Below are 25,683 nucleotides of genomic sequence, written 5' to 3'. Positions count from 1 at the left end.
AGCCAAGCATTTCCATAAACGTCCTGCACTGCACTGTAATGTTGTATTTTGTATTAGTCTAATGTCCAATATTAGCCAAGCAGTTGCATAAAGGGCCTGTACCGGATTGTAATGTCCTATGTTGTAATAATCTAACTTCATTTTTTAGCCAAGCGGTTCCACAAAGAGCCTGTACTGTGCTGTAATGCTCCATTATCTACGAGTTTAACTTCCTCTATTAGCTGAACGGATCCATAAAGGGCCTGTACTAAGCTGTAATGCTCCATGTGCTATCAATCTTACTTCCTTTATTAGCCAGGCATTTCCATAAAGGTCCTGCATTGTGCTTTAATGCTCCATGTTGTATTAGTCTAACTTCATTTATTAGCCAAGTGGTTCCACAAAGTGCCTGTACTGCGCTGTAATGCCCCATGTTCTATGAGTCTCACTTCCATTATCAAGCATGCAGTTCCATATAGGGCCTGTACTGCGCTGTAATGTTCTATGATGTATTAGTCATAATTCCTTTATTAGCCAAGCGGTTCCACAAAGGGCCTGCGCTGCTCTGTATTGCTCCATGTTCTATGGGTTTAACATCTTGTATTAGCTGCATGGATCCATAAAGTGCCTGTACCGAGCTGTAATTCTCCATGTTCTGTCAGTCTACCTTCCATTATCAAGTGAGCGATTCCATGTAGGGCGTGTCCTGCATTTTAATGTTCTATATTTATTAGTCTAGTGTCCATTATTAGCTGAGCGGTTCCATAAAGGGCCTATACTGCACAGTAATGCCCCACATTCCATGAGTCTAACTTCCCGTATTAGCTGAGTGGCCTGTACAGGGCTGTATTGTTCTTTGTTGCATTTGTCAAAGTTCCGGTATTAGCCAAGCGGTTCCATAAAGGGCCTGAATTGCGCTGTTATGTTCCTTGTTCGATGAGTGTTACTTCTTTTATTAGCCAAGTATTTCCATAAAGATCCTGTCCTGCGTTGTAATCTTCTATGTTGTATTAGTCTAACTTCCTGTATTAGCTGAGCGGTTCCATAAAAGACCTGTACTACACTGTAATGGTCTATGTTCTCTGAGATTACTATCCATTATTAGCCGAGCAGTTCCATAAAGGGCCTGTACTGCAGTGTAATGTTCTATTTTGTATCAGTCTAATTTTGTTTATTTGGCAATTGGTTCCATTGATGGCCTGTACAGCACTGTAATGTTCTATGTTGCATTTGTTAAACTTCCTTCATTAGACTAGTAGTTCAATAAAGGGTCTATATTGTGCTGTAATGTTCTATGTTCTGTGAGTCTTACTTCCTTTATCAGCCAAGCATTTCCAAAAAGGTCCTGTATTGCACTGTCATGTTCTATGTTTATCAATCGAACATCCAGTATTAGCCAAGCAATTGCATAAATGGCCTGTACTGTACTGTTATGCTCCATGGTATTAGCTGAATTGTTCCACATAGGGCCTGTACTACACTATGTTCGCTGAGATTAACATCCTTTATTAGCCAAGTGTTCCATTAAGGGCCTGTACAGTGCTGTAATGTTCTATTTTGTATCAGTCTAACTTCGTTTATGAGCCAAGCAGTTCTATAGACAGCCTATACTGTGCTGTGATGTTCTATCTTGTATTTGTCAAACTTTCAATATTAGGCGAGTGGTTCCTTAGAGGGCCTGTACTGCGCTGTAATGTTTTATGTTGTATTAATCGAACGTCTGGTATTAGCCAAGCAGTTACATTAAGGGTCTGTACTGTGCTGTAATGTTCCATGTTAAATTTGTCAAACTTCCTTTATAAGCCGAGTGGTTCCATAAAGGGCCTGAACTGCGCTGTAATGCTCCATGTTCTGTGGATCTAACTTCCTGGATTAGCTGAGAGGATCCATAAAGCGCCTGTACTGAGCTGTAATTCTCCATGCTCTGTCAGTCTAATTTCCATTATCAAACAAGCGGTTTCATACTGGGTGTGTCCTGCATTGTAATGTTCTATGTTGTATTAATCTAGTGTCCATTATTAGCTGATCGGTTCCATATAGGGCCTGTACTGAGCTGTAATGCCACATGTTCTATGATTCTAACTTATTTTATTAGGCAAACGGTTCCATAGACGGCCTGCACAGCACTGTGATGTCCTATGTTGTATTTGTCAAACTTCTGGTATTAGCCGAGCAGTTCCACAAAGGGCCTGCACTGAGTTGTAATGTTCTGCATTGTATTCGTTTAATTTTCTATATCAGCTGAGCGGTTCCATTAAGTGCCTGTACTGTGCTGTAATCTCTATGCGTCTAACGTCCATTATCAAGCAAGCGGTTCCATATAGGGTCTATACTGCACTGTATTTTCTATGTTGTATCAATTATTAGGCAAGCGGTTCCATAAACAGCCTGTACTGCGCTGTTATATTCTACCTTATATTTGTCAAACTTTCGGTATTAGCTGAGTGGTTCCATAAAGGACCTGTATTGTGCTGTAATGTTCTATGTTCTTTGAGTCTAACTTCGTTTATGAGCCAAGCACTTTCCCATGTTGTATTAGTCTAAAGTCCATTATGAGCCAAGCGGTTCCATAATGGGCTTATACTGAGCATTAATGCCCCATGTTCTATGAGTCTAACTTCCTCTATTAGGCGAGCTGTTCCATAGATGGCCTGAACAGCGCCGTAATATTCTATCTTGTGTTTGTTAAACTTCCAGTATTAGCCGAATGGTTCCATAAAGTGCCTGTACTGTACTGTAATGATCAATGTTCTATGAGTATAACTTCCTTTATTAAGCGAGTGGTTCCATAAAGGGCCTGCACTGCGCTGAAATGTTCTATGTTGTATTTGTCAAACATCTGGTATTAGTCAAGCGGTTCCATAAAGGGAATGTATTGCGCTGTAATGTTCCTTATTCTCTGAGTCTTACTTCCTTTACTAGCCAAGCATTTCCACAAAGGTCGTATACTGCACTAACATGTTCTATGAGTGTATTAATCAAGTGTCCATTATTAGCTGAGTGGTTCCATAAAGGGCCTATATTGCACTGTAATGCCCTATGTTCTATGAGTCTAACTTTCTTTATTATCCGGGCGGTTCCATAGATGGCCTGTACAGCGTTGCAATGTTCTATGTTGTATTTGTCGAACTTCCGGTATTAGCTAAGCGCTTCCATAAAAGGCCTGTATAATGCTGTAATGTTCTATGTTCGATGAGTCTTACTTCCTTTAATAGCCAAGCATTTCCAAAAGGTCCTTTACTGCACTGTAATGTTCCATGTTGTATTTGTCTATGGAACCGCTCGGCTAAAAATGAACATTAAAGTGCCTGGACTGCTCTGGAATGTTCTATGTTGTATTCGCCCAGTGTCCATTATTTGGCGGCCTGGATGTAATACAGTCCATTTATGGAACCACTCGGCTAATACCGGACATTAGACCAATTCAACATAGAACATAACAGCACAGTGCAGGTCCTTTATGAAACCACTCAGCTAATAAAGGAAGTTAGTCTAATTGAACATAGCACATCATAGTGCAGTAGAGGCCCATTATAGAATCTCTTGGCTAATAAAGGAATGTAGATTCATAGAACATAGAGAATTACAGCACAGTACAGGAGCTTAATGGAACGGTTTAGTTAATAGCGGACATTTAACTAATTCAACATGGAACATTACAGCACAGTACAGGCCCTTTGTGGAACTGCTCGGCTAATAAAGGAAGTTAGACGCATAGAACATACAGCATTACAACACAGTACAGGCCCTTCATGGAAACACTCGGCTGTTTTAAGAAGTTAGACTTATCCGACATATAACGTTACATAACTTTATGGAATCGCTTGGCGGATAAATGAACTTTGACTCATAAAACATTACACATTACCGCACTGTAAATGACCTTTATGGAACCACTCAGCTCATCAAGGAAGTTAGACTAATCACACAAAGAGCATTTCAGCGCAGTATTGGCCCTTTTATGGAACCATTCGGCTAATAAAGGAAGTTAGAGTCACAGATCATGCAGCATTACAGCGCAGTACAGGCCGTTTATGGAACTACTTGGTTAATACTGGACAGTAGACCAATACAACATAGAACATTACAGTGCAGATTAAAGGCTCTTTGTGGAACCTCTTGGCTAATAAGTGAAGCTAGACTAATACAACATAAGACATCACAACGCAGTACAAGCCCTTTATGGAAATGCTTGGCTAACACCTGACATTAGACTAATACAACATAGAACATCATGGCGCAGTACAGGCCCTTTTATGGAACCGCTTGGCTAATAAAGGAAGTTTGACTAATACAATCTGGAACATTTCTGCGCAGTACAGGTCCTTTATGCAGGTCCTTGGCTAACACTGGATGTTTGACTAATACAAAATAGAACATTACAGCGCAGTGCAGGACCTTTATGGAAATGCTTGGCTCATAAAGGAAGTAAGACTCATGGAACATAGCACATCACAGCGCAATACAGGCTCTTTATGGAACCGCTCAACTCATACCGGAAGCTTGACAAATACAAGATAGAACATTACAGTGCAGTACAGGACCTTTTATGGGTCCAAATTCAGCTAATAAAGGATGGTAGTCTCAGAGAACATCAATCATTAGTGTAGTACAGGCCCTAAATGGAACCGCTCAGCTAATACAGGAAGTTAAACTCATAGAACATAGAGCATTACAGCACAATACAGGCTCTTTGTGGAACCGCTCGGCCAATACTGGAAGTTTGACAAATACAAGATAGAACAGTACAGCGCTGTACAGGTTGTTTATGGAACCGCTTGCTTTTGAAGGAAGTTAGACTCATAGAACATGGAGCATTACAGTGCAGTACAGGCACTTTATGGAACCACTCAGTTAATAATGGACGCTAGACTAATACATCGTAGAATATTACAGTGCAGTACAGGCCCTATATGGAACCGTGTGCTTGATAACGGAAGTTAGACTGATAGAACATGGAGCATTGCTGTGCAGTACAGGCCCTTTATGGAACCGCTCAGCTAATAACGGGAGTTTAACTAATACGACGTAGAACATTACAGCGCAGTGCAGGACCTTTATAGAAATGATTGGCTAATAAAAGAAGTAAATCTCATAGAATAAGGAACATTAAAGCGCAATACAGGCCCTTTATCGAAACGCTTGGCTCATACCGGAAGTTTGACAAATACAGCATAGAACATTGAAGCGCTTTACAGACCCTATATAGAACCGCTCGCCTAAGAAAGGAAGTTAGACTCACTAAACATAGGACATGACAGCACAGTATAGGTCCTTTGTGGAACTGCTCAGCTGATAAAAGAAGTTAGATTCATACAACATATAACATTGCATCACTTTATGGAATTGCTCGGCAAATAAGTGAACTTTGACTCATAAGACATAGCACATTACCACGCTGTAAGTGACCTTTATGGAACCACTTGGCTCATAAAGGAAGTTAGAGTCATAGAACATACAACATTACAGCGCAGTACAGGCCCTTTATGGAACTGCTTGGCCAATAAAGGAAGTTAGACTCAGAACATAGAACATTGCAGTGCAGTACTGGCCCTTTATGGAACTGCTTGGATAATAACTGCTTGGGGGACTTTAGCTTCCCCAACATTGATTGGAAATGTTATAACTCTAGCATGTCGGATGGATCAGTTTTTGTCCAATGTGTATAAGAGGGTTTCCTGACACAGTGTGTCAAAGGGTCGACAAGAGGGGAGGCCACACTGAATCTGGTGCTTGGTAATGAACCAGGCCAGGTGTTTGACTTAGTTGGAGGAGAGCTCTTTGGAAAGAGTGACCATAATTCAGTTACGTTTAGTTTAATGATGGAACGGGATCGGTACATGCCACAGGTCAAGAGTTATTGATGGGGCAAGGGCAATTTTAATGCAATTAGACAAGAATAAGGATGCATAGAATGGGGTAGTAAAATACTGGGGATGCAGACAATCAAAATGTGGAACTGGTTTCAGGAACAAATATTGCGTGTCCTTGATAAATATGTCCCTGTCAGGTAGGGAGGAAGTAATAAGGTCAGGGAACTGTGGTTTACAACAGAAATTGCATCTCTTGTTAAGAAGAAGAAGGAAGCTTATGTGTTGACGAGGCAAGATGGTACAGATGAGATGATGGAGAGTTACAAATCAGCTAGGAAGGATTTAAAGAGAGAGTTAAGAGCAAAGAGAGATCACGAGCAGTCTTTAGCAAGTAGAATAAAGGAGAACCCTAAAGCTTTCTATCAGGTATGTGAGGAATAAAAGGATGATTAGGGTAGGAATAGGGCCAGTCAAAGACAGAAGTGGGAAGTTGAGTATGGATCAGAGAGGTGCTAAATGAAAATGTTCACTCAGGAAAAGGACAATATTGGAGAGGAGAAGAATGAGGTACGAGATATTAGACTAGAAAGGATTGAGGTTAGTTACGCACAGGTGTTATCAATTCTAGAAGGAGTGAAAGTAGACAAGTTCCCTGGGCCGGATGGGATTTATCCGAGGATTCTCTGGGAATCTGGGGAGGAGATAGCAGAGCCTATGGCTTTGGTATTTGAGTTGTCATTGTCTATGGATTTAGTACCTGAGGACTGGAGGATTTTGAGTGCGAGCAACGGCTGAGTTTAAACGAACCCGGAAGACTACAGCAAAGGTAAGACAGTTTGTTTTAAAATTACTTACCGGTAGCGGACAGCGGTGTTTTTTTTCTCTCTCTCTTCACAGAAAGAGTGGGAGAAGTAGGGGGAAGTGACGACGACCAGAGTGGCAGCCAGGAAGGAAAGCAGTGAGTATAAATACTCACCCTTTGACGCCAACGGTCATTTTGAGTATGTAAATCAGGAAGGTGGCTAAACCCGAGATTATACAACTGTAGTATCTCCCACCCATCCTCCTCCTCAAACCTCCTTAACTACTCTGGTTTTTTAAGGTAAGGATTTTCTATTTCTTTACCAGTGACTGGTTAAAAATTTACTTTTTTTATATATATATATTAATTCTTTTTTAGGAAAAGCCTATAGCAGAGAGGTATCAGAAAGTATTTTAATTCAAACCTGTACAAAGTAACAAAGTAATTAACTAAGCAGAGATGGCTGGGCAGGTGATGTGCTGTAGCTGTATGTTGTGGGAGCTGGCTGATCCCATTGTGAATGGCAGTGACCACATCTGCTGCAAGTGTTGGTTGCTGGAAGAACTCCGGATCAGAGTTGATGATCTGGAATCTCGGCTTCAAACACTGCGGCACATCCGGGAGGGGGAGAGTTACCTGGACGCTTTGTTTCAGGAGGCAGTCACACCTGGGAGATTAAGTAATTCACATTCAGTTAGTGATCAGGGACATCAGAGTGTGATTGTAAGTGAGGCAGGTAGAGGGAACCTCAGTTCAGGAGAGCAGGAGCCTCAGCCCTTGACCTTGTCCAACAGGTATGAGATTCTTGCTCCCTGTACGGATGAGGAAAAGGGCTCTGGACAGGATGAGTCAGCTGACCACGGCACCATGGTACAGAAAGCCATTCAAGAGGGGGGAGCAAAAAGACAAGTAGTTGTTATAGTGGATTCTATAATTAGGGAGAGAGATAGTATCCTTTGCAAGCCGGATTGGGAGTCTTGCATGGTGTGTTACCTGCCCGGTGCTAGGGTGCGGGACATCTCCAACCAGCTTGAAAGGATATTGGAGCGGGAGGGGGAGGATCCAGTTGTTGTGGTCCACGTTGGGACTAACAACATAGACAAAGCTAGGGTGGAGGACCTGTTTGGGGATTACGAAGCACTAGGAAGGAAATTGAAGTACAGGTCCTCAAGGGTCATAATCTCCGGATTACTGCCCAAGCCACGTGCCAATTGGCATAGGGATAAGAAAATTAGGGAAGTAAACACGTGGCTAAGGGATTGGTGTGGGAAAGAGGGATTCCACTTCATGGGGCATTGGCATCAGTTTTGGAACAGGGGGGATGTGTACCGTTGGGACGGTCTCCCTCTGAATCGATCAGGTACCAATGTTGTAGCGAAAAGGATAAATAGGGTGATCAGTAGGACTTTAAACTTCTGAGTTGGTGGCAAGGGAAAGTGAAAATGACAGGGAGTATGGAGTTAAATGGAAAGATAAGCAACAGGATAGCATATGTGCAGGTGGGTTTAAACTCGAGGCAGACTGGGAATTCAGCAAAAAGGAAGGATAACTTAGGACATCTTATGACTTCCAATATCTCTAATGATAATGTTAGCATTAAGGCACTTTACCTGAATGCTCATAGCATTTGTAACAAAGCAGATGAACTAATGGCACAAATCATAGTGAATGATTATGATGTGGTAGGCATCACAGAGAAGTGGTTACAGGGGGGTCAGGACTGGCAGTTAAACCTCCAAGGATTTTCAACTTATCGAGTTAGTTAAGAACAAAATTAAATCTATGGCACTGAATGTCATAGTGTCGGATGATGTGGAGTCTGTGTGGGCGGAATTGAGGAACCACAAAGGCAAAAAAACCATAATTGGAGTTGTGTACAGACCTCCTAACAGTGGTCAGGACCAGGGGTGCAACATGTACCGGGAAATAGAGAAGGCATGTCAGAAAGGCAAGGTCACGGTGATCATGGGAGACTTCAATATGCAGGTGGACTGGGTAAATAATGTTGCCAGTGGATCCAAAGAAAGGGAATTCATGGAATGCCTCCAGGATGGCTTTTTGGAACAGCTTGTCATGGAGCCCACAAGGGAGCAGGCTATTCTGGACGTAGTGCTTTGTAATGAACCAGACTTGATAAAAGATCTTAAAGTAAGGGAACCCTTAGGAAGCAGCGATCATAATATGGTAGAGTTCAGTCTGCAATTTGAAAGAGAGAAGGGAAAATCGGATGTAATGGTGTTACAGTTAAATAAAGGTAACTATGAGGGCATGAGAGAGGAACTGACAAAAATAGACTGGAAGCAGAGCCTAGCGGGGAAGACAGTAGAACAAAAATGGCAGGAGTTTGTGGGTATAATTGAGGACACTGTACAGAGGTTCATCCCAAGAAAAGAAAGATTATCCGGGGAGGGATTAAACAGCCATGGGTGACAGAGGAAGTCAGGAAATGTATTAAAGAAAAAGAGAGATCCTATAAGTGGGAAAGATCCTATAAGAGCAGTGGGAAATCAGAAGATTGGGAAGACTACAAAAACAAACAGAGGATAACAAAGAGAGAAATAAGGAAGGAGAGGATCAAATATCAAGGTAGACTCGCCAGTAATATTAGAAATGATAGTAAAAGTTTCTTTCAATACATAAGAAACAAACCACAGGCAAAAGTAGACATTGGGTCACTTCAAACCGATGCTGGTAACCTAGTGATAGGAGATAAGGAAATAGCAGGAGAACTTAACAAGTACTTTGCATCAGTTTTCACATTGGAAGACATGAGTAATATCCCAACAATTAAAGGGAGTCAGGGGGCTGAGTTGAGTATGGTTGCCGTTTACAAAAGAGAAAGTGCTAGAAAAGCTCAAAGGTCTCAAAATTGATAAATCTCCTGGCCCCGATGGGATACATCCTAGAGTTCTGAGAGAGGTGGTTGAGGAAATAGCAGAGGCATTGGTTGAGACCTTTCAAGAGTCAGGGAAAGTCCTGGATGATTGGAAGATCGCTGTTGTAACCCCCTTGTTCAAGAAAGGATCTAGACAAAAGATGGAAAATTATAGGCCAATTAGCCTAACCTCGGTTGTTGGTAAAATTCTAGAATCCATCATTAAGGATGAGGTTTCTAAATTCTTGGAAGAGCAGAATCTGATTAGAACAAGTCAACATGGATTTAGTAAGGGGAGGTCATGCCTGACAAACCTGTTGGAATTCTTTGAAGAGGTGACAAGTAGGTTAGACCAGGGAAACCCAGTGGATGTGGTGTGTCTAGACTTCCAAAAGGCCTTTGATAAGGTGCCACACGGGAGGCTGCTGAGCAAGGTGAGGACCCATGGTGTTCGAGGTGAGCTACTGGTATGGATTGAGGATTGGCTGTCTGACAGAAGGCAGAGAGTTGGGATAAAAGGTTCTTTTTGGGAATGGCAGCCGGTGACAAGCGGTGTCCCACAGGGTTCAGTGTTGGGGCCACAGCTGTTCCCATTATATATCAATGATCTGGATGAAGGGACTGGGAGCATTCTAGTGAAGTTTGCCGATGATATAAAGTTAGGTGGACAGGCAGGTAGTACTGAGGAAGTGGGGGGGCTGCAGAGGGATCTAGACAGTTTGGGAGAGTGGTCCAGGAAATGGCTGATGGAATTCAACGTGAGCAAATGCGAAGTCTTGCACTTTGGAAAAAAGAATTAAAGTGGAGACTACTTTCTAAACAGTGAGAAAATTCGTAAAGCCAAAGTACAAAGGGATCTGGGAGTGCTAGTCGGGGATTCTCTAAAGGTAAACATGCAGGTTGAGTCCGTGATTAAGAAAACGAATGCAATATTGTCATTTATCTCAAGAGGGTTGGAATATAAAAGCACCATTGTGCTACTGAGACTTTATAAAGCTCTGGTTAGGCCCCATTTGGAGTACTGTGTCCAGTTTTGGTCCCCACACCTCAGGAAGGACATACTGGCACTGGAACGTGTCCAGCAGAGATTCACATGGATGATCCCTGGAATGTTAGGTCTAACATACGAGGAACGGCTGAGGATCCATGGATTGTATTCATTGGAGTTTAGAAGATTAAGGGGAGATTTAATAGAAACCTACAACAATAGATACATGGCTTGGAAAGGGTGGATGCTAAGAAACTGTTTCCATTAGGTGAGGAGACTAGTTCCTGTGGACACAGCCTTAGAATTAGAGGGGGTCAATTCAGAACAGAAATGCGGAGACATTTCTTCAGCCAGAGAGTAGTGGGCCTGTGGAATTCATTGCCGCAGAGTGCAGTGGAGGCTGGGACGCTAAATGTCTTCAAGGCAGAGATTGATAAATTCTTGATGTCACAAGGAATTAAGGGCTACAGGGAGAATGCTGGTAAGTGGAGTTGAAATGCCCATCAGCCATGATTGAATGGCGGAGTGGACTCGATGGGCCGAATGGCCTTCCTTCCACTCCTATGTCTTATGGTCTTATGGATTGCAAATGTTGTGCCCTTGTTTAAGACGGGCAGCAGAAATGACTCCTAATTATAGACCAGTGAGCCTTACTTCTGTTATAGGAAAAGTTTTGGAAAGGATTATAAGAGATAAGATTTATAATCATCTGGCAAGCAGCAATTTGATTTCAGAGAGTCAACATGGTTTCGTCAAGGGCAGGTCATGTCTCACAAACTTCACTGAGTTTTTTGAGAAGGTAATCAAGCATGTAGATGAGGGTAGGGCAGTTGACCTGGTATACTTGGGCTTCAGTAAAGCCTTTGATAAGGTTCCACATGGTAGGCTGATGGAGAAAATGCAGAGGCATGGGATTGAGGGTGATTTAGCAGTTTGGATTAGAAACTAGCTTTCTGGAAGAAGGCAGCGGGTGGTGGTTGATGGAAAATATCCAGTCTGGAGGCCAGGTACAAGTGATGTTCCACAAGGATCTGATTTGGGACCGCTGCTGTTTGTCACTTTTATAAATGACAGGCGCAGGCATAGGTGGATGGATTAGTAAATTTGCAGATGACACTAAAGTCAGTGGAGTAGTGGACAGTTTGGAAGAATGTTGCGGGTTGCAGGGGGATTTAGATAAACTGTAGAATTGTGCTGAGAGTTGGCAAATGGAGTTCTATGCAGGTGAATGTGAGGTGATGCACTTTGAGAAGAATAACAGGATGGCAGAGTACTTGGTCAATGGAGAGATTCTTGGTGGTGTGGATGTGCAGAGGGATCTTGGTGTCCATGTGCATAGATCCCTGAAAGTTGCCACCCAGATCGATAGTACTGTTCAGAGAGCATACAGTGTGTTGGGTTTCATTGGTAGAGGAATTAAGTTCCGGAACCACAATATCATGCTGCAACTATACAGAACGCTGATGCGGCCACACTTGGAATACTGTGTACAGTTCTGGCTGCCTCATTACAGGAAGGATGTGGAAGCATTGGAAAAGGTGCAGAGGAGATTTACCAGGATGTTACTTGGTCTGGAGGGAAGGTCTTATGAGGAAAGGCTGAGAGACTTGAGTCTTTTCTCATTGGAAAGAAGAAGACTTGGGGGGATTTGATAGAGACCTATAAAATGATCAGAGGATTAGATAGGGTAGACAGTGAAAGACTTTTTCCTAGGACGATGACATAAGCTTATGCTACAAATAACTACAAATTGAGGGGTAATAGATTTAAGACTGATGTCAGAGGCAAGTTCTTTACACAGAGTGGTAAGGACGTGGAATGCCCTACCTGCTAAGGTAGTCAACTAAGCCACATTAGGGAGATTTAAACAATCTTTAGATAAGCTCATGGATGATTTTAGGATAGTGTAGGGGGGACGAGCTTAGAATAGTCCACAGTTCGGCGCAACATCGAGGGCCGAAGGACCTGTTCTGCGCTGTGTGTTCTATGTTTTGCGTTCTATGTTCTATGAACAGTAGTCCTGTGTACATTGTAGACAACAGCAGTCCCTACTTATAATATAGAAAACAACAGTCCCTGTGTAAAATGTAAAAAACTGCGATCCTGCATACATTGCGGAAAACAGCAATCCCTGTTTCTAATGTGGACAACAGTAGTCCCTCTGTATACTGTAGAGAACAGCAGATACTGTGTCACATGTAGTGAACAGTAGTATAATATAGAGGACAGCAGTCCCTGTGTTTAATAAAGAGAGCAACAGACCCTGTGTCTCATATAGTGAACAGCTATCCCTGTGTATAACATAGAACAGCAGTTCCTGTGTTTAAGAAAGAGAACAGCAATCCCTGTGTATAATATAGAGAACACTTGTCCCTGTGTATATTATAGAGAGCAGGAGACCCTCTGTTTAATATGGAGAACAGCAATCCCTATGTTTAATAAAGTGAACAACAAAACCTCTATAATATAAGAGAACAGCAGTCCCTGTGTCTATTTTAGAGAACAGCAGTGCCTGTGTCTATTTTAGAGAACAGCAGTGCCTGTGTATAATATAGAGAACAGCATTCCCTGTGTTTAATAAAGAGACCAACAGACTTTGTGTCTCAGATAGGGAACAGCAGTTCCAGTGTCTCAGATACGGAACAGCAGTCCCTCTATGCAATATGAAGAACAGCAAGTCACTGTATATGGACAACAGCAAACACTGAGAATATTGCAGAAAACAGCAGTCCTTGTGTATATTATAGAGAACAGCAGTCAGTGTGTAAAATTTAGAGAGCAGCCGTCCCTGGTTATAATGTAGAGTATAAAACAGCAGTTCCTGTGTTTGATCTGGTGAACACTAGTCCTTGAGCACATTGGAACGAACAGCAGTCTCTGTGTACAATATGGAGAACAGCTATCCCTGTGTATAATATAGAGAAGAGAAGTCCCTATGTCTATTTTAGAGAATACCAGTGTCTGTGCATAATATAGAGAATAGCAGTTACTGTGTATCATAAAGAGAACAACAAACCTGGAGAATAATGTAGAAAACAGCAGTCTCTGTTTCTAATGTGGAGAACAGTTGTCTTTGTGTATATTGTAGAGAACAGCAAATCCTGTGTCTCATGTAGAGAACAGCAGTCCCAGTCTATACTATAGAGAACAGGTCTCCCTGAGTGTCTGGCAGAGACCAGTAGTCCCTGTGTAAAATGCAGAAAATCGCAGTCCTGCGTACATTGTAGAGAACAACAGTCCCTACATATAACATCGAGAACAGCAGTCCCTACACGTAATATAGAAAACAGCAGTCCCTGTGTTTCGTAGAGAACAGCAGTCCCTGTGCACCACATAGAAAACATGTGTCCCTGAGTATATCATAGAGAGCAGGAGTCCCTGTGTGTAATATAGTGATCAGCAGTCCCTGTGTATGACATAAAGGACCACAGTCCCCGCGTGTAATATAGAGAACAGAAGTCACTGTGTATATTATGGAGAACAGCAAACCCTAAGATTAACGTAGAAAACAGCAGTCCCTGTTTCTGATGTGGAGATCAGCAGTCCTGCATACACTGTAGAGAACAGCAGCACCTGTGTACAGTGTAGAGAAAGGTAGAATGTTGGATACAACGTCTAGAACAGCAGAGTCTTTGTACATTGTGGATCCCAGCAGACCCTGTGTATAATATAGAGAACAGCAGTTTTTCTGTTCACTATAGAGAACAGCTGCACCTGTGTCTATTCCACAGAACAGCAGTCCCTTTATATAATATAGAGAACAGCAGTCACTGTGAACAATGCAGAGGACAGCAGTGCCTCTGTGCATTGTGGAGACCACTAGTCCCTGAATATAGTACAGAGAACGGCAATGCCTGTGTTTAATAAAGGGAACAGCAGTCCCTGTGTATGATGGAGAACAACAGCCCCTGTGCTTATTATACAGAAGTATAGTCCAGTGTATAAGATAGAGAATGGTAGTCCCAGTGTACAATGTTGAAAACAGCAGAGTCTGTGCACATTGTAGAAAACAGCAGTCCCTTTGTATAATATGGAGAACAATAGTCCCTGCGTCTAATATACAGAACAACAATCCCTGTGTATACTATAGAGAACAGCTGTTACTGGGACTATTCCGTAGATCCGCAGTCCCTTTGTATAATATAGAGAACAGCAGTTCATCTGTACAGTACAGAGATGAGCAGTCCCTGTGTATAACATAGTGGACAGCAGTCCCTATGTATAAAATAGAGAAGAGCAGCCCATGTGTTCAACATAGAGAACAGGAGTGCTGTATACATTGTAGATGACAGCAGTCCCTGTGTATGACATAGAGGTCTGCAGTCCCTGTGTATAATACAGTCTCTGTGTCAATTACAGAAGAGCAGTCCTGTGTATAATATAGACAACACCACTCCCTATGTCCATCATAGAAAACATCAGTTGGAGAACAGCAGTCCTTGTGTACAATGTAGAGAAAAGAAGTCTCTGCGTTTAATAAAGAGAACAGCAGTCCCTGTGTATATTAGAGAGAAAGCCATCACAGTGTATAATACAACCAACTTGAATTCCTGTATTTAATAAAGAGAACAGCTGTCCCTGTGCATAATAGACATAGGGACTGCTGTACTCTATATTATGAAGAACACCAGTGCCTGTGTATAATATAGAGAACAGCAGTCCCTCTGTATATTACAGAGAACAGCTATCCTTGTGTAGAATATAAAGAGCAGGACTCCCTGTGTAGAAAATAGAGAATAGTTTTACCTGTGCGTAATATGGAGAACAGAAGTCCCGGTGTTTAATAAAGTGAACGAAGTCCCTGTACATATTATCAAGAACAGCAGTTCCTGTGCTCCATGGAAAGAACAACAGTCACTGTGTAAATATAGAGAACAGCAGTCCATGGGTATAATGTAGAGAATAACAATCCATGTGTATAATGTGTAAAACAGCAGTCCCTGTGTATGACCTGGTGAACACGAGTCCTTGAGCATATTATAGAGAACAACAGTCACTGTGTATAATGTAGAGAACAGCACCACCTGCGTGTATGGTAGACAACAGCAGACCCTGTGTACAATATGAAGAACAGCTATCCTTGTGTATAATATAGAGAAGAGCAGTCCCTGTGCCTATTTTAGAGAACAGCAGTCTGTGTGTCTATTTTAGAGAACAGCAGTGCCTGTGTATAATATAGAGAACAGCAGTCCCTGTGTTTAAGCAAGAGAGCAGCAGACCCTGTATAAAATATAGAGAACAGTAGTCACTGTGTATCATAAACAGAACAACAAACCCTGAGAATAATGTAGAAAATAGCTGTCCCTGAGTATGATCTGGTGAACACTAGTCCTTGAGCATATTATAGAGAACAGCAGATCCTGTGTCTCATGTAGAGAACAGCAGTCCCAGTCTATACTATAGAGGACATTGGCCCTGAGTGTCTGGTAGAGACCAGCAGTCCCTGTGTAAAATGCAGAAAACAGCATTCCTGCATACATTGTAGAAAACAGCAGTCCCTACATATCATCTAGAGAACAGCAGTTCCCTATGTTTAATAAAGAGAACAGCAATCCCAGTGTATAATATTGAGAACAGCAGTTCCTGTGTATAATATAGAGAACAGTGGTTCCTGTGTATAATATAGAGAACATGTCCCTGCGTATATCATAGAGAGCAGGAATCCCTGTGTATGTCATAGAGAGCAGGAGTCCCAGTGTGCAATATAGAGAACAGCCTTACCTGTGTATAATATGGAGAACAACAGTCCTTGTATGTATTATAGAGCATTACAGTGCTCATGTATAAGGGAGAACAGCAGTCCCTGTGTATAATTTAAAGAACAGTGTGTATGTACAATACAGAGTACAACATTCCATGTGTACAATATAGAGAAGAGCAGTCCCTGTGTTGAATGATGAGAACAGCAATCTCTGAGTCTAATATAGAGAACAGCTGTCCCTGTTTATACTATGAAGAACAGCAGTATCTGTGAAAAATAATATAAAGAACATGAGTGTATAATATAGAGACCAACAATCCCTGTGTGTAATAAAGAGAACAGCAGCCCCTGTGTTTAATAATGAAACAGGGGGGATCCAAGATGGCGGCGACCCAGCAAGACTGAGTCCACAGTGCTCTACTCAAAACTTGGGAAAAGTGGGCTATCCACCCCCACCACACTCACTAAACCATTTATAATAGTTGTTAACCTTAAATAGTTACCTATTAGTACATTTAAATAGTCTAATACTAGCTGGAAAATGAGTAAAGGGAAGGGAACAGGCAGCTCTAAGAAAGCAGGGACCCCTCCCCCACCTTCTCCCTCTTCAGCTGCAACAAAGGTGTCTTCAGCTACTTCAGGAGATTTACCAATGAAGATGAGCTTTGAGGAGATGTTTGCCAGGTGGGAGGCGAAGATTGATGCTTTTATCGATGAGTCTCGGCAGAGCAGAGAAGCACTATCAGCTGAGCTGCAGAAGCAGGGCAGAGACATTCAGGAATTGGAGTGCCGAGTCAGAGAGGTGGAGTCGAAGGCCGCAGCCTCAGAGACTGGGATAAAATCAACAGCTGACCACATCCGTTTTCTCAAGAATCGAGTCCAGAACCTAGAAAACCACATTGATGACCTCGAAAATCGATGTCGTAGAAAAAATATTCGGTTGTTGGGCCTGCCCGAGCAGGAAGAGGGAGGTCAGCTGACAGCATTCTTAGAGCATTGGCTGCCACAACTTTTAAATCTGCATAATGGATCAGGCCAGGTAAGGGTAGAATGGGCCTACCGGGTCACAGTACGTGGGCCCGGCTCAACCCAGCGCCCACGCCCGGTCCTGTTCCAGCTGCAGAGCTATAGGGAGAGGCAGATGCTCCTGGAAGCCTCAAGAAATCTGGGAAAAGATCCCCAAGCTATGACCCACAAAGGATCCAGGATCATGCTGTTCCAGGACTTCTCCCCAGCTTTGGTCCGAAAGAGGAAGGCATTCGATGAGGCGAAAAAGCGTTTAAGGGACTTAAATATCCAGTACTCCTTACGATATCCAGCGACGCTACGCCTTAGCCACGAAGGATCCATATATAACTTCGGATCACTGGAGAAGGCTAAGGAATTCTTGGACTCTCTTAAATAAACTGTAAGAGATTGTGGATGCATTATTTCCCATTATTTTGGTTTACATCCCTTCATCTTTTCTTATCTTTCCCCCTATGTGTGTATGTATATATATATATGTTGGGGCGTTTGGTTAATGTTGATGGGGAGAGGTGGTTACCTTATTCTATTTTACTTCTGTTTTTAGGAGCGGGGTTGTTTTTCTTTCCCCTGTTATTTTGTGGTATTATATTTAAGTATTACATGTTGAGATTGTAATCTTATAGTTATATATGGTATTAATATTCCCAAATATATTTAGATGTGGGTGTGGGTGGGGGTGGGGTGTTCACTGTTAACTCTAGCTTTATATTATATTTGAATTCTCCTCATTTTATTGAGGAACACCTGGGTCAAGGATGGGGCACTGGTTGGAAGAGGGTAAGATGGACTGTGGGAGAGGAAGTGACGCTCCCTGGGAACAAGGGAGAAAATCTCCAATTCGGAATTTTTTATATTTTTTATACTTAGAAAGAGTTTTTTGTTATATTGTTTTGAGTGTATCAGAGAGTCTTTACTTTTGTAAATCTTGTATGCTCCATGCTCGGGATGTTCTAGATAGGGTTTCCCCTCCCGAGGGGTCTCGGATCTGTCCAGATGATTATGGCTGAACAGTCGGTTAAGTGGTGCACCTGGAATGTCAGGGGGAGTAATTCGCCAGTTAAAAGGAAGAAAATATTATCAAATCTTAAGAAGGAGAGAGTTGATATAGCTCTCCTACAGGAGACGCACCTGTCGGATAAAGAACACTTAAAATTACGACAGGGCGGATTTGATCAGGCCTTTTTTTCCTCTTTTAATTCAAAAAGCAGGGGAGTCGTTATCCTTGTCCGGAAGAACTTCCCTTTGAAAATTCTAAATCAGATAAAAGACGAATCTGGACGATATATTTTGATTAAAGCCCTCATAAATGGAGAGGAATATGGGATCTTAAATGTTTACTGCCCCCCGGCACACCCCTTTAAATTCATAACGGAAGCTTTTTCAAAACTGATGGCCTTTGGTGCCCGTCATACAATTATAGGGGGAGACTTTAATTGTATTATGGATCCGGAAATAGACAGGATTCCCAAGAGTGCCGCTGGAGTATCTCCCAGATCTAGACAACTGGCGGACCTGAATAAAGAATTAGGATTGGTAGATGTATGGAGATGTCTCCATCCACAGGGTAGAGATTTTTCTTTCTACTCTAATCCACATAAATGTCACACAAGAATTGATATGTTTTTTGCCCCATCGATTTTTCTAAACTCTACAGCAACCTGTAAAATAGGTACTATAGCAATCTCTGACCATGCCGCTGTATACATGGAAACTAAGGTAAAGAACAATGGGACATCTGCTCGGCATTGGCGTATGGACCCCTTCCTGATAAAAGATAGCAAATTTTTAAAGTACTTCTCCCAAGAACTTAAAACTTTTTTAGAAATTAATACTGGTACGGCTAGCAATCCGTCAATGATGTGGGAGACCATCAAAGCTTATGCACGAGGTTTGATCATCTCCTATTCAGCGACCCAGAGGAAAATGAAGGGAGAGCAACAGCGTCTGCTCGAAGCTCGCCTAAAAGCAGCCGAAACAGCATACGCTGATAGACCTTCTATCACAAAATTGCAGAGGATTACAGCTCTTAGGACAGCTTTAAACACCGCGCTTACTCAAACGGCTAAAAGGGAAATATTATTTGCGAAACAAAGATTATATGAATATGGCGACAAACCGGGTAGATACTTAGCATTTCTTGCAAAGAAAAAGAAAGCCCCTCAAACTATTCCGACCATCAAGGAAAGTACAGGTACCCTGACTCATGATCATAAAAAGATCAATGCGACCTTTAAAGAATTTTATTCTGAACTATATAGATCGCAGGATTGTGAAGATAGGATTAGGAGGATGCAGTCATTTTTTAAAAATTTGACCTTCCCGGGCCTGACTCCGGAACAGGTGTCGGCCCTAAATACCCCTTTAACAGTCCAAGAAATACTTGAGGCAATTAGGCAACTTCAGAGCGGAAAAGCACCGGGCCCGGATGGTTTTCAAGCTGAATTCTATAAAGAATTTACAGGAATATTGGTTGACCCACTTATGGATATGTATAATTTTGCGCATAGTCAGGTCTGTCTCCCGCCCACGCTGAAAGAAGCAAATATTTCTCTTATCCTCAAAAAAGGAAAAGACCCAGAAGATTGTGCATCTTACAGACCAATATCCTTACTAAATGTAGACTTTAAAATTCTCTCAAAAATGTTAGCACTAAGACTAGAAAGGGTACTGCCATATATTATAAAGGAGGACCAGACGGGATTTATTAAGGGCCGCAGATCATCCAATAATATCAGAAGGGTCTTGAATATGATCCAAGCCTGTCATCAGGGAAAGATACCAGGAGTAGTAATTTCATTGGATGCGGAAAAGGCATTTGATAGGGTTGAATGGTCATATTTATTTTACACATTGGAAAGGTTTGGCGTTGGACAGGTGTTTACCAAATGGGTCTCAACATTGTATAATGACGCCAAAGCAGCTGTTATTACTAATGGGTTAAGATTGGATGGCTTCAGTGTGGGTAGGGGCTGCCATCAAGGATGTCCTCTCTCACCATTGTTGTTTACGCTGATAATTGAACCATTAGCAGAAGCCATCCGGACTGATCCTAATATAACGGCCCCGAGGATTGGTACAGGTAAACACAAAATTACCCTCTATGCAGATGACGTTCTCTTATTTCTCAGTAATCTTTTAATGTCAGTGCCTCGTCTAATTCAAGTTATTAATACATTTAGTGCATTCTCAGGCTATAAAATTAATTTTTCAAAATCGGAAGCCATGCCAATGGGTGGTCTGGCTATGATACCCCACTTAATGGACGGATCCCCTTTTCCCTTCCGTTGGTCCCTGGAGGGCTTCTTATATTTAGGTATTTTTATCACGCCAGTATTTGATCAGCTGTATAGGGCTAATTTTGTACAATTAATGGAAAGGATAAGGCAGGACCTCCAGCGATGGAGAGACCTTCCAATTTCCTGGCTAGGGAGAATAGCATTAATTAAAATGAATGTTCTGCCCCGTCTCTTATATCCTATGAGAATGCTCCCGCTGATGCTGCCAAGGCTAGCCCTACGTAAATTATATGGCTGGTTGGGCTCCTTTATTTGGAACCATAGACGGCCCCTTATTAAGCTGAAGAAGCTACAGCTTCCACAGGCAAGGGGAGGACTGGACTTCCCAGACTTTAGGAAATATCAGTTAAGCTCCCTACTAAGTTACATAGCTGATTGGGTTTCATCTGATCCACAATCAATTTGGCTGGATATCGAAGCCTCCCAAGTAAAATACCCACTTATTAACCTTTTATTTTCAGATAAGAGGAAAATCATTACAGACCACTGTAAAAATCCCATAATATTAAACACAATTAAGGCCTGGAATATAATGCGACAAAATGAGGGTAACTCACATAAAACATCCCCCCATGCACCAATAGTAGGCGCATGGGGATTCCAACCGGGGATTACAGATGCCACCTTTAAACTCTGGAGATCCAGGGGCATCTCATGCTTAGGGGACCTATGTAAAGATGGGATCCTGATGTCCTTTGAGCAGCTGCGTCTGAAATTCGGAATACCTAATGGGGATCTCTTTCGATACTTCCAAGTTCGAGATCATATACAGAGGAAGACTACATTAATAGATAGTCTTTATAAATCAGACAGAGAACGTAATGTCTTACGACCAGCGGGGGCATCCTCCGTTAGTACTATATACCATTTGCTACATGATGGAGTCTCAGGAGACATGGATGACCTGCTTAAAACATGGGAGCAGGACTTGGGGCTAGAAATCTCTGAGGATATGTGGAATGACATTTGGGAAAATGCTAGAAGAATTGCTATCTGTAACAGAACTCAGGCTATCCAACTAAAGATACTTCATAGGGCCCATATAGCTCCGGCTCGACTGGCAAAATTTAAGGCAGGAGCATCTCCAATGTGTCCTAAATGCAAAATAGAGGTGGGTACTCTTGTACATTGTCTGTGGACTTGTCAGAAAATCCGCAGATACTGGACTAAAGTGGCAAATACCCTGACAGAAATTTTAGGAACGGAAATTGGGGTGGACCCTGTATCTCTCCTTTTGGGCTTTTTGAACCTCTCATCTCTGGATATGCATGGGAAGAGACTATTTTCTATTCTCTCTTTCTGTGCAAGGAAAAATATTTTGGTGAACTGGGTGGCTGAGGGCCCCCCTGGACTTTCAAATTGGCACAGATTAATTATGGAATATATCCCCCTTGTCTTCCTCACAAATATGGTGTACCGAAAGACTGAATTATTTTATAAAATATGGCAGCCCTTTTTGAATTATATAAATGCAGATATTTCGGCTATCCTAACAAGGGCTTTTATTTAGTGAAGATTTCAGACCGGGCTGCTCCGGGGCCCCTTGGGAGAGGAATCCTGCGCGAATACGGGTTTTATTATATTTGATGTTTATACATTCCGAGCATGTAAGAGACTTAGGTATACACTCTGGTTAGTTATAGGTTAGATTAGTAGAAAGTTGAGGTTTTTTTTTCTTTCTTTTTTCGTTTCTTTTTTTTTCTTTTTTTGTTTTCTTTCTTTCTCTTTTCTTTGTTAAATTATGACTATTGTATATATGATTTAATTGTACATCAATGTTTGTATTTGAGAGTTTTGTTTATTTTTGTAAATTTGCAAAAATGTTAAATTTCAATAAAAATATCTACAAAAAAAAATAATGAAAACAGTGGTCTCTGTGTCTAAAATAGAGATCGAGTTCTTGTGCATAACATAGAGAGCAGCTGTCCCAATGTATGATCGAGAACAGCAGTTCCTGTGAAAAAGCTGTCCCTGTGTACAATATAGAGAGCTGCGGTACCTGTGTATATTCTGGAGAACAGCAATCTCTGTGCATAATATAGTGAACAATTGTCCCTATGTCTAATACAGAGAACAGCAGTCGCTTTGTAAAATGTAGAGAATGTGAGTCCTTGTGTATAATACAGACCGAGTAAAAAGTGAAGTCTGCAGATGCTGGAGATCATAGCTGAAAATGTGTTGCTGGTTAAAGCACAGCAGGTCAGGCAGCATCCAAGGAACAAGAAATTCGACGTTTCGGGCCTGAAGAAGGGCTCTGGCCCGAAATGTCGAATTTCCTGTTCCTTGGATGCTGCCTGACCTGCTGTGCTTTAACCAGCAACACATTTGCAGCTATAATACAGACCAGCTGTTACTGTTTGTAACATATAGAGAGCAGTCCCTGTATTTAATAAAGAGAACAGATGTTTCTGTAATTATTTTCGAGAACAGCATTGCCTGTGTATAACGTAGAGAACAGCAGTCTCTGTGCCTCATATAGGGAACAGCTGCCCCATTGTCTAATATAGGGAACAACAGTCACTGTGTATAATTAAGAGAACACCTGCATCTGTGTACAATATAGACAACAGCAGTCCATGTGTCTAATATAGAGGACAGCAGTCCATATGTATAATCTAGAGAAAAGCACTCTCTGTCTACAATGTCGAGAACTGCCGCCACTGTGTATAATACAGAGAAAAGCAGATGCTGTGTCTAATATAAAGAACATGAAACCTCGTGTTAAGTAAAGAGTACATCCATCCCTGTGTATAATACAGTGAATAAAAAATGAGGTCTGCAGATACTGGAGATCACAGCTGAAAATGTGTTGCTGGTCAAAGCACAGCAGGCCAGGCAGCATCTCAGGAATAGAGAATTCAACGTTTCGAGCATAAGCCCTTCATCAATAAGCCCTTCATCAGAAGCCCTGATGAAGGGCTTATGCTCGAAACGTCGAATTCTCTATTCCTGAGATGCTGCCTGGCCTGCTGTGCTTTGACCAGCAACACATTTTCAGCTATAATACAGTGAACACCAGTGTCTGTGCACAATACAGGGAATAGCAGCCCCTGTGTACAATATATAGAGAACATGAGTCACTGTGTATAATATAGAGAAGAGTTCTCCCTGTGTGTAATGTAGAGGACAGCAGTCCATCTGTATGCTCTCGAGAAAAGCACTCTCTGTGTACAATGTTGAGAACAGCAGATGCTGTGTCTAATATAAAGAACACGAACCCCTGTTTTAATAAAGAGAACAGCATTCCCTGTGTGCAATATAGATAACAGCAGTTCATTTTTAATATATAGAGACAGCATTCCCACAGTATAATACACAGGACAGCAGTCCCTGCGTATAATATAGAGAATAACAGATGCTGTGTCTAATATAAAGAACATGACTCCCTGTGCTTAATTAATCCGTATAATACAGAGAACAGCAGTCCCTGTGTACAATATGGAGAACAGCTGTCCATATGTATAATCTAGAGAACAGCAGTCACTGTATACAATATGGAGAACAGCAGTGCCTGTGCACAATGTAAAGAACCACAGTTTCTGTGTTAAATATAGAGACCAGCAGTTTATATGTTTATTAGAGAGAAGAACATTCCCTGTATCATAGAAAGAGAACAGCAGTCCATATGTATAATCTAGAGAACAGCGGTCACTGTGTTTCCTGTCGACAAAAGCACTCTCTGTGTACAATGTCGAGAACAGCAGTCCCTGTGTATAATATAGAGACCAGCAGATGCTGTATCTAATGTAAAGAACGTGAATCCCTGTTTTAATCAAGCTAACAGCCGTCCCTGTGTATAATATAGAAAACAGCTAATCCTGTGTATAATATAGAGAACAGCAGTTCATACTTAGAATATAGAGGACAGCAGGCTGTCTTTATTAAAGAGAACAGCAATCCTGTTTATAATTGAGACAACAGCAGTTCTGTCATTATTTTCGAGAACAGCACTGCCTGTGTATAATGTCGAGAACAGCAGTCTCTGCATCTCGTATCGGGAACAGCAGCCCCTGTGTATAATACAGAGAACAGCAGTCCATGTGTATAATATAGAGAAAAGCAGTCTCTGTGGACAACGCCGAGAACTGCAGTTTCTGTGATTATTTTCGAGAACACTACTGCCTGTGTATAAAATAGAGAACAGCAGTCTCTGTGTCTCCTATCAGAAACAGCTGTCCTGGTGTCTAATATAGGGAAAAACAGTTACTGTGTATAATATAGAGAGCAGCAGCCACTGTGTATAACAGAGAGAATAGCTGTACCTGTGTATAATACCGACAGCTGCACTCCCTGTGTCTAATATAGAGGACAGCAGTCCATATGTATAATCTAGAGAAAAGCACTCTCTGTTACAATGTCGAGAACAGCAGTCCATGTGTATAATATGGAGAACATGAGTCACTGTGTCTAATACAGAGAACAGCTATCCCTGCATATAACATATGGAGCAGCAGTTCCTGTGTATAATATAGAGAACAACAATCCCTGTGTCTATTTCAGAGAACCGCAGGCCCTGTGTACAATATAGAGAACAGCAGCCACTCTGTCTATTTTAGAGAACAGCAGTGCCTGTGCATTATATAAAGAACAGAGGTCCAGGTGTGCAATATAGACAACTGCAGTTCATATTTATAATGTAGAAAACACCAGTCCTGCTGTATAACACAGAAAACAGCAGTCCCTGTGTATAATATAGAGAAAAGCAGTCTCTGTGTACAATGTTGAGAACAGCAGTCCCTGTCTTTATTAAAGAGAACAGCAATCCTGTTTATAATTGAGACAACAGCAGTTCTGTCATTATTTTCGAGAACAGCACTGCCTGTGTATAATGTCGAGAACAGCAGTCTCTGCATCTCGTATCGGGAACAGCAGCCCCTGTGTATAATACAGAGAATAGCTGTACCTGTGTATAATATTGTCTAACACAGAGGACAGCAGTCTATATGTATAATCTAGTGACAAACACTTTCTGTGTACAATGTTGAGAAAAGCAGTCCCTGTGTATAATATAGAGAACATGACTCATTACGTTTAATGCAGAGAACAGCCGTCCCTGTGTGTAATATAGAGAGCAGCAGTCCCTGAGTACAATATAGAGAATATGAGTCATTGTGTATAATATAGAGAATAGCTATCACTGTGCGTAATATAGAGAGCAGCACTCCCTGTATATGATTAGATTAGATCACCTACAGTGTGG

This window comes from Hemiscyllium ocellatum, chromosome 12 (assembly GCF_020745735.1).
Source record: "Hemiscyllium ocellatum isolate sHemOce1 chromosome 12, sHemOce1.pat.X.cur, whole genome shotgun sequence".
In the NCBI taxonomy this organism is placed as follows: domain Eukaryota; kingdom Metazoa; phylum Chordata; class Chondrichthyes; order Orectolobiformes; family Hemiscylliidae; genus Hemiscyllium; species Hemiscyllium ocellatum.
This window is presented reverse-complemented; position numbering follows the sequence as displayed.